This window comes from Nicotiana tabacum, chromosome 2, assembly GCF_000715075.1.
Source record: "Nicotiana tabacum cultivar K326 chromosome 2, ASM71507v2, whole genome shotgun sequence".
Lineage (NCBI taxonomy): Eukaryota > Viridiplantae > Streptophyta > Magnoliopsida > Solanales > Solanaceae > Nicotiana > Nicotiana tabacum.
The window spans coordinates 803,423-812,590 of record NC_134081.1 but is presented as its reverse complement, the minus strand read 5'-3'; the positions used below and the strand labels follow the sequence as shown (position 1 = coordinate 812,590).

General features: G+C 35.3%; 1 long non-coding RNA gene across 1 annotated transcript; it reads right to left on the bottom strand.

Moving 5' to 3' along the window:
• Positions 1-357: 357 nt before the first annotated feature.
• Positions 358-3,535, bottom strand: LOC107792685 (uncharacterized). The gene is made up of 4 exons (XR_001649593.2): positions 3,105-3,535; positions 2,173-2,274; positions 1,298-1,397; positions 358-548 (listed from the first exon to the last, which is right to left on the bottom strand). It is a non-coding gene; the product is annotated as an uncharacterized LOC107792685 (long non-coding RNA).
• Positions 3,536-9,168: the final 5,633 nt, after the last annotated feature.

Sequence of the window (9,168 nt, the reverse complement as noted above, 5' to 3'; positions counted from 1 at the left end):
AATTATGTTAATGCGGCATTTATTTTTGTGTTTAGCGGTTTTAAACCGCCACAATACGCATTAATGGCGGTTTTCAAAAATGCCATAATCCCGTTCGCCACAAGTATAATACGGTGAATTTTACCAAACCGCCGTAATTGTTAATATAATGTGGCAGTCTTGCTTTGCATATATGGCGGTTCGAAACCGCCGTAATTTCACGTTTAAATTTATCCCAAAAAATATATAATATTTATATTCTGATATGCTATTTCATTATTCCACATGTATATCCTGTTTATTACATCCTATGTTCTTAAATTTGTATAAAGCTTAATAATAATTTTGACACATACATAAAGGATTAATAATTAAAATGCGAGAAGAAAAAGCAGAATATTCCTCATATATCATAAGCACTCCAAAATTACATTAAATGTATTGTTTCAAAGTGTTACTCAACAACAAAATAATACAATCAATCCTAACTGTATTTAGCATTTCTATTTCGTGTGAAGATCTCCTTGACCTGTTGGTGATAATGGAGTGTCACTTCAAAAATACGATGCCTGCAAAAAAGGAAAAGTAATTTTTAACCTTAAATCACTTTAGTTTCTAAGAAAGAAATAATGGTGGAATATAAAACTTTTCACATAATATTCAACAGATAAAGCCATAACCAAAAGAACATTAAACCTTGTGCTGCACTGCAAAATAGATACAACAACAATACAATAACAATAACAAAACCCAGTATAATCTCACTAGTGGGGTCTGGGGAGGGTAGTGTGTACGCAGACCTTACTCCTACCCTGGGGTAGAGAGGCTGTTTCCAGACCCTCGGCTACCTCCCTCCAAGAACTCCCCACCTTGCTCTTGGGGTGACTCGAACTCACAACCTCTTGGTTGGAAATGGAGGGTGCTTACCACTAGAGCAATCCACTCTTGTCCACGGCAAAATAGATAATGCATTGCAATAACTGTTCAGGTAATTGTGACCGTGCTTGCAGTTGTCATTATGGTAGTGGTGCAGAAACTCGCGGTAATTATATACAACAGTTGAACTTTATACCAACTCATTCCACTATTAAATATGATAGTTATAGTATGAGCGACTGATGTTCTAATTCAGCAAAGCTAGTACAAAAAAGAGGAAAATAGGAGCGCTGTCCACAAACTGCAGTAAATAAGAAGTACTTAGGCATATACCTCAACTGTTAAACATTTTAACTAAGGTAAAAACAACTATGCTACATACAGTAGAGTAAGAAATAATTTCACTATTATAGTGGAGTATAATTTAGGCAAGTTTACGTACCTCCTGCAACTGAGGTGTTGCGGGTAGTTAACACCAAATTCTCCCTTCATATTTTCACTTGTAGATACTCCAGTTGTGATGAGATTCACGTCAACATTTTCTGCGCAAGAAACATATTCAGTAGTGCTCAGTATACTTGAAACAAATCAATGATATAAATGAGTTTTCAATTGAACATTTACAAGAAAAAGGTATCTTTTAAACTGATAGAATCTTCTTTGCTCAACCAAAAGTTATTTGAAGTACTAAGAATTAAAATTCAAAACAGAATAGCTGAGTACCAATTATCTTATGCATTTAAGATAAAGTAGTGTCTTCAGCTAACAGGCTACAGAGCTCAAATATGAGATGGAAATACAAAGTCGAATATTAGATTCAGTGGAAAAGGACATGTACAGAGTTATACAAAAAATTTAATCATATAACCATTACTTGCAATAACCTACAAATGTACTCCCAACTATATAGCTCATTCAGCCTTTACCGAAAGTCTCTTCAACATACCAAAATTAGAGACAATAGCTCCTCTCGATCACCTTTATTGTGCCAAACAAAATAAGTCAAAACACTCGCGTCCAAAATGGAGTAAACATAATACTGCCAATATATAGCTCTTTCAGCCTTTACTGAAAGTCACTTTACCACACCAAAATTAGAGACAATAGATCCTCTCAACTACATTTATTGTGTCAAGCAAAATAAGTCAAACTTACCAAGACATTGCTATTTAAAACTTTGACTTGTCAGATATACTTATTCGGAAAAAAATCAGATTGAAATAGAAGCTTTCGAGTCCCCATCAATATGGTATACTTCACTCATTGCGGAGCTCATAATCGTATTAGAAAAATGAAATATGAAAAAGAAATATGGACCTTAATGATGAACAGAACTTTGATCAATATTACTTCAATCACCAAAACCTTGAATGCCAAACTTCGAACAGAGCCTCTTAAAACATCCTCGTAGAAATGGACCTTAACAAATAAACATCGGATTACTCTCCAAGATGTTGAATTTGTAAAGTGAACTTACAAAACAACAAAATAGACCAAGCCCGAACATTGCATCACAGAACATCACATTAACCAAAGGACTCCTAATAGCACGTATCGTTGCTTCCGAGAAGATATCAACAAACCAAAATGCTAAAGAAAAGCTCATGCAATCTTGAGTGGTAAACGAAATATTTACTTATCAAGTACATTAATTGCTTTTTAGACACTTAATTAGCAATATAATACGATCGTTTTTTATTTTCTAGCAATCTAGTCTAGATAATAACACAAATCATAAGGATCTTCAATTTTGAATAAACAAGGGCCATAGTCAATATGTTTAGCAGTTCCCCTTTGAGAATCTATAGTGGTATGCATTTCAAAAATACGATAGCAATAACAATTAGCATTTCTGGAAAGTTGCATTTCACCAATAGAACTAGCAAACTTTTTATTTTATTTAAAAGATCTCCAGCTAGGAATTGATATCTGAATTTTTTTTTTGTTTCCAATAGACCTCAATATACCACCCTTAATAATCAAACTAGCATGAAAGCATCGTAATGAAAAATGTGTACAAACTCGAGATCAACTGAAAAACAAACCGAGCAAACTTATTTGACACCGATAAACAGCCACAATTTATTTATATTTTGAGAAAAATTCGTCACAGTCATTTTGGCAGAGGCAACTTCACTAACTACACCAGCAAAAGACCCCAAAAAAAAAAGTTAAGAAAAAATAATTAAAAAAATAAATTAAAAATCGGTATGAAACTAAACTAGCATAGATTAAGCAGAAGATTTTACCAGATGTAGATTCCTAAAACAGATTTGGTACAGATTGTGAAGTGTCGCTGGTGAAAGAGATGAAGTGTCGCCGGAAACCCTAAAGTAAGACAAGGAAATATTGGGCGTACTTTGAGTATGCTCTGATGTTTAAAAGGTTATGAAATTAAAAGAAATATAATGGCGGTTCAAAACTGACGCAAATTCGCACAACCGCCGTATTAAAAATATTAAATATGGCGTCTGCAAATCCGCCATTATTTAGAGTCAATTACGGCGGCTCCGTTAAACCGCCATTTTATAACCGCCGCAATATTGGCTTATTTTTTTTGTAGCAATGGTGTTGTGACGTGAACAAGGATGATGGTGAGCTAAGTTAAGCTTAGAGTTCGAATTGTATCTTCTCTCAGGTATGTTTAACATTCTTTTGATTGTGTTTAAGGTTAATTACATGTTGGTTGTGGTGTTGGAGTAAAAGATTATAAGATAACACTTGAAAGGGGAAGAGATGTTGTTATCTTTTGTTGGATTGTTTTAAGGCTCTATATGTATATGTTATTATGGCTGAAAATTGGAGAAAATAAATTGATTATGATATGGTTTCTATTGTTATGCATGTCTATATGTTTATCAAGTTAATTGATAAAAGAAACATATGAAACTTGAGATTGGAAGTGAAGATTAACTTAAGTCACTTCTACGGTGTTGTATTGCCATTGAGGGATGTTGTAAGCTAAATATAACTTGGATTTCGACTTGAAAATATTGTAGGAGGTATGTATATTGTGTTCTTGCATGTGCTTAAGGTTATCTGAATGTTGATGAAGTTAGATGGATGGACTAGACATGAACTAGTGAATAAAGTTGCTAATTGAGGATAGTTGGAGCTGTGGATTATTTTCTTTGTTTTACATATATGGTATGAGACTGGAATCACTGATGAATGACTTCATCATCATGTTAATGATACTATTGAGTTAAAGTAAAAAGTCTATAAGGGGTGATATGGCGTGTACGGATTCCAATCAGAGATTGCCGCTCATCGTGAAGTAGTTGTGACTTGTTGTTGTTATATGGTGTCTTGTTATTGATATTTATATGTTGTTGGATTTCTTTAGTTGTTGTTGTTGGTATATGGTATTGGAGGAGGCCCTTGTTACCGGGGAGATGCTGCCGAATTTACATAAACGAACTACTAGCTTAAGTTACGGACTTAGCTTTTACTCAAGACTAATTTTGAATCTCCTTATGCTATGGCAGATTAAGTGGAGTTGTCTAAAGAGTTGCTTGGAAGATATTAAGGAGTCAACAGGGTTAAGGTATGTTAAGGCTAAACCTTTCCTTCATTTTGGCATGATCCTGTAACTACATGTGTTTGATAACGAGACGTAAAGAGAAGTTTGTATTCCTGAACTTATGTACATTATCCTAATTTCATAAGTTACAGTATTCTCCCTTATCGGAACTTTATATTCAGTTAAGTATTGTCTTCTTTAGGTCAGGAGAGCAGAGTGTCTATATATATACAGTATTACAGTGTTGTTACCACCATCGAGCTATAATCGATGGGTAGGAGCTATAATCGGTGGGGCAGACCCTTATTGGGCAACCTCTGATCAGATGATAAGTTATATACCGAGCCTACTGTGGCCGAGCGCCTATGAGCGAGCCTACTACGGCAGAGCAATTATACGTGCCGAGCCTTATAGGGCCGGATAACCATTTTACTTACTATATTAAGAGAGTTGAGTCAGTATCAGCAGGTAAGCATATCTTCAGATCATCTATGACTCTCAACTACTTTCAGTTATTATATTATTAGTTCAATTTTAGCTTTCAGTTATTCTGTTGCCTTACATACTCGGTACATTATTTTGTACTGACGTCCCTTTTACTGGGGACGCTGCATTTCATACCTATAGGTCCTCATAGACTGCCGGATAGACCTTCCTAGTAGACAGAGTCAAACATCAGCTTGGTTAGTAAGCTCCTTTTCCTCAGAGTTACCGGGTCTAGAACTTGGAGTCCATTTTATATATACCGGTTTGATAGGTAGGTCGAGGCCCTGTCCCGGCCATTATACATTTCAGTTATCTCTAGAGGCTTGTAGATGAATCCTGTGTATTTTGTATGTTAGTATTGTGGCCTTGCCAGCCCTGTGTACATGTTTAGTTTGGTATTGCTAGTTGTAGATGTTCATGGCGGCCTTATCGGCCTGCACATTTATGTATATGAGCTTTTGGGTATGTTTACCCTTAGATGAGAGAGATATTATTTTCACATGTTTCAGAATATGGCCCCATCAGCCTCGATTGGTATTGTCAGCTTGCAGGTAGGACTCATCATCCTAAGTTGAGATATACCCCTCCACAGTTCACGGTTACAGAGTGGTACGCTCGGGCCGAGTATGACACCGGGTGCGGGCCACGCCTCCCCAGGTTTGGAGCATGACAGTCATCCTCGCTTTTGTGATGTTGGGCTAGTTGGGAGGGACCTCGCTTTTGCGAAGTCAACTGAGGCCTAAAAGTTCGCATTTGTGAACTCTAGATCGCATTTGCGATGAAGGTCTGGGATGGGGAAGAGTCGCTTTTGCGACCAGCTGGTCGCTTTTGCGATTATGTTGCTTTTGCTAAGGGTTCAGAACTGTACAAGCTTTACATTTGCGAGGGTACGCAATTGTGAACCCCATGTCGCAAATGCCACTTCTGCAACTTGTTTATAGCTGAGTATTTCGAGACTTGGCTTCATTTTATCATATTTTGAACCCTAAACTCGGTAGGAGGCGATTTTGTAGAGGAATTTTATCTACAAACATTTGGGTATGTGATTCTAATCAATTTTCAATTATATTTCATGATTATATATTAGATTTAACATCAAATTTATGAGAATCAAAGAGAAATTTTGGGGATTTTTGTCAAAGTTTTGAGAAATAAAAATTTGAAATTTGAGGGTCGAATGGGACTCGTATTTGAAAAAAAAACACATATATGGACTCGTGGGGTCATGGGTAGTCAAGACCTACCCTTGGACCCAGGTATTGACCGGGCGAGCCCGGGGTTGACTTTTGTTGACTTTTGGGCAATTATGTAAAGATCATAGCTTTAATTATTGGAATTGATTTTTCTTGCATTATTTGACATTATTGAGTCGATTTTGGTTAGATTTGTGTCGAGTGGGGGTGAATTGTAAAGGAAAAGCTATTTTTGAGAATTGATTGAGGGCTTTTGAGGTAAGTGTCTTGCCTAACGTTGTGTGGGGAACTACTCCCATAGGAATTGGTTTGTTTGCACTATTTGAATTACGTGAAAGACGTGTACATGAGGTGACGAGTGCGTATATGACTTATATGAGGAAATTTGACCGGTTTAGACTATTAGGTTACTTTCATGCATTTAATTGAAGTTATAGTTTCATGTTATATCTTTTGTTATTAGGTTTGCCCTTGCGTGCTCTATTTGAAGTTGTTATTACATGTTCTATCTTTCATTTGTCAAGCTCACCCTTATATGTTTTTAATTATTAATTGCAATTACTTGTTGAGTACATGCCTTGTCTGTCACATGCATTCATTGTTAATTGATTCTCGAAAATCGTGTCTTGGTTTATGAATTGTCATTTCTTGCTATTTGATTTTGTGCAAAGGCGGATTCAGGATTTAAATCTTATGGGTTCAATTTTAAGATTTTTAACATTGAACCCATTATATTTTTAAAGATATGGGTTCATATCTACTATTTTTGCAATTTTAATAAATTTTTAAATATAAATTTTTATTCCGTGTCAAACGTTATGGGTTCAGTTGAACCCGTAGCAAGTATGCTACATCCGCCTATGATTTTGTGAGTTATCGTGTAACTGTTTCATCCGTTGTGACTTCTTTGTGTAGCTTTATTATTTCGTTGATTTTGTGATATGCCGTAGTTGATTGTAGTTTTTTTGATTACTTTTTATTGCTTGGGGAGCGGGTTGCACGCTGCAGCTGTATTGAAATAATGTGGAAAGATATGATATGGAGTGATAAGGACGGATGATATGATATGGTGAGATCAGGTTGCACGCCGCAACGAATTTATATGTTGTAATTGTTGTGATAGTAAGTTTATTCTCGGTTGTGATTTTCATGGTACCTTTTATGTTGGAACGGTTATTGCTGTTTCTTAAATCACTTCACTTGTATTTTGATCATATTTGGTAAATGTCAGTATTCTAGTAATGGAACGATATAGACTTCTTGTGTGAGTCATGCATTATACGTAATTTGTTGAGTTGTTTAAACATGCCAAATTATGCCTCCGTTATTTCTTGATAAATTGATTGTCAAAGTGAATTTATATGCACGGGGTCATTATTTCATATCCGATTAAGTTGTTAGTAATTTAGCGGTTTAAATGAAAGAACTCTTAAGGTGTTTCACTTGCGTGGCTTTCAAAATTAAACTCGTATCTCATTCAACGCTTTACTAATTTAAATGATTATCACATTTTTACTTTAATTGGATTCTCAAGTTCTACTCATCACCTTATTGTTGTGTACTTTACTTAAAAATTGTTATCACGTTTTATTTTAACAAATTCTGTATTTAACTCATTAAATTTAATTGATGTTTTACCTTGTTTAAATACGATATTTTTACTTCATCTCAGTAATTTCAAAACTAAGCTCATCTGATACTATATTTGCACAACCTCTCCTTTATTTTACTTTATTTGAATCCTAAAATAAACTTAATATCTCATTTGACGTTTTACTTTATTCAAGTTCGAAATAAGTTTTATTGTGTTTAAATTTATCCCTCGATCATCTTAGTTGATATAGATACGAATACGATGTACATGGTAGCACGAGGACTTTTCCGTGCGAGGGTGATTGCTAATGTGGGAACGAGGTGCCATACGTATAAGATTTGGAAGTTATGACTCATGATTTGTAATTACGAGGAGTGGTATGTCGGGTAATTCTTGTTGTAATTCGTGCATTAAGAACAATTTGATTGATTGATTTGTCATCGGTTCCCCTTACTTGAATTCATTTCCGTTTCATCAGTATTCTAACTATGGTGTTGCTTCATTACCTGATTATTTCTTGTTGCCATCGTGATTCTATTATTTGCACTATTGATTGTAAATTAGTGATCCTTCTGTTGTTGGTCTTACATCGATGTCCTTTCCATTGTTAGCTTTATGTTATATCCTGCACAAGTTTTTATGTCTGGTAGGTATCTTGACCTGTACTCGTCACTACTCTACCGAGGTTAGGCTTGATACTTACTAGGTACTGTTGTGGTGTACTCATGCTATGCTTTTGCATATTTTTGTGCAGATCCAGGTACTTCTGATCAAGTTGTTTTGAGACTTATGTCTGCGCGGTTGGAGATTTTAAGGTATACCTTCTCGACGTTCGCAGGCCCCGAAGTCACCCTCTGTTGTATATGATTTATACTGTTTACTATTATTTTGGGAGAGTGATGTACTAGTTATTCCTAGTTACTCTTAGAAAAACTTATGAATTGTACTACCAGTTTTGAGATTGTATGATCGACGATGGTTCAACTATATTGTTATAGTTATTACTTAATGTATTGCAGTTAAGTTAGTTAAATTCCATTAATTATCAGCTAGGCTTACCTAATCTTAGAGACTAAGTACCATCACGACATCCTAAGGTGGGAAATTAGGGTCGTGACACTACTAACACGGCTTCATAGACCCGTAGGACTCTCTAAACTTGTTGCTCTGATACCAAGTTTGTCATGATCCGATTTCTAACCAAGTCGTAACTGGCATTCAGTTCCTTAACTTGACTGAGCGAACCATCTTGGCTTTTCTATTTTGTTCTATTTCTGTTATGCAATGCATCTCAACACAATTCGATATGATTTAAAGTAAATTCTTTTCTGAATCTTTAATCGAAATAACTATCTAAAAAGAAATTCATTCTGTTATCTTGAATATATTGAAAAATAAATGTAATGCAAAGTGGATACCCATAAATCTGTTCTGACTCTGTCTATGAAGCCTCTAAGAAATACTGAAATAATAAGATAAAATTCTAGAATCAACGAACTCCACGAATTAAAATGGAG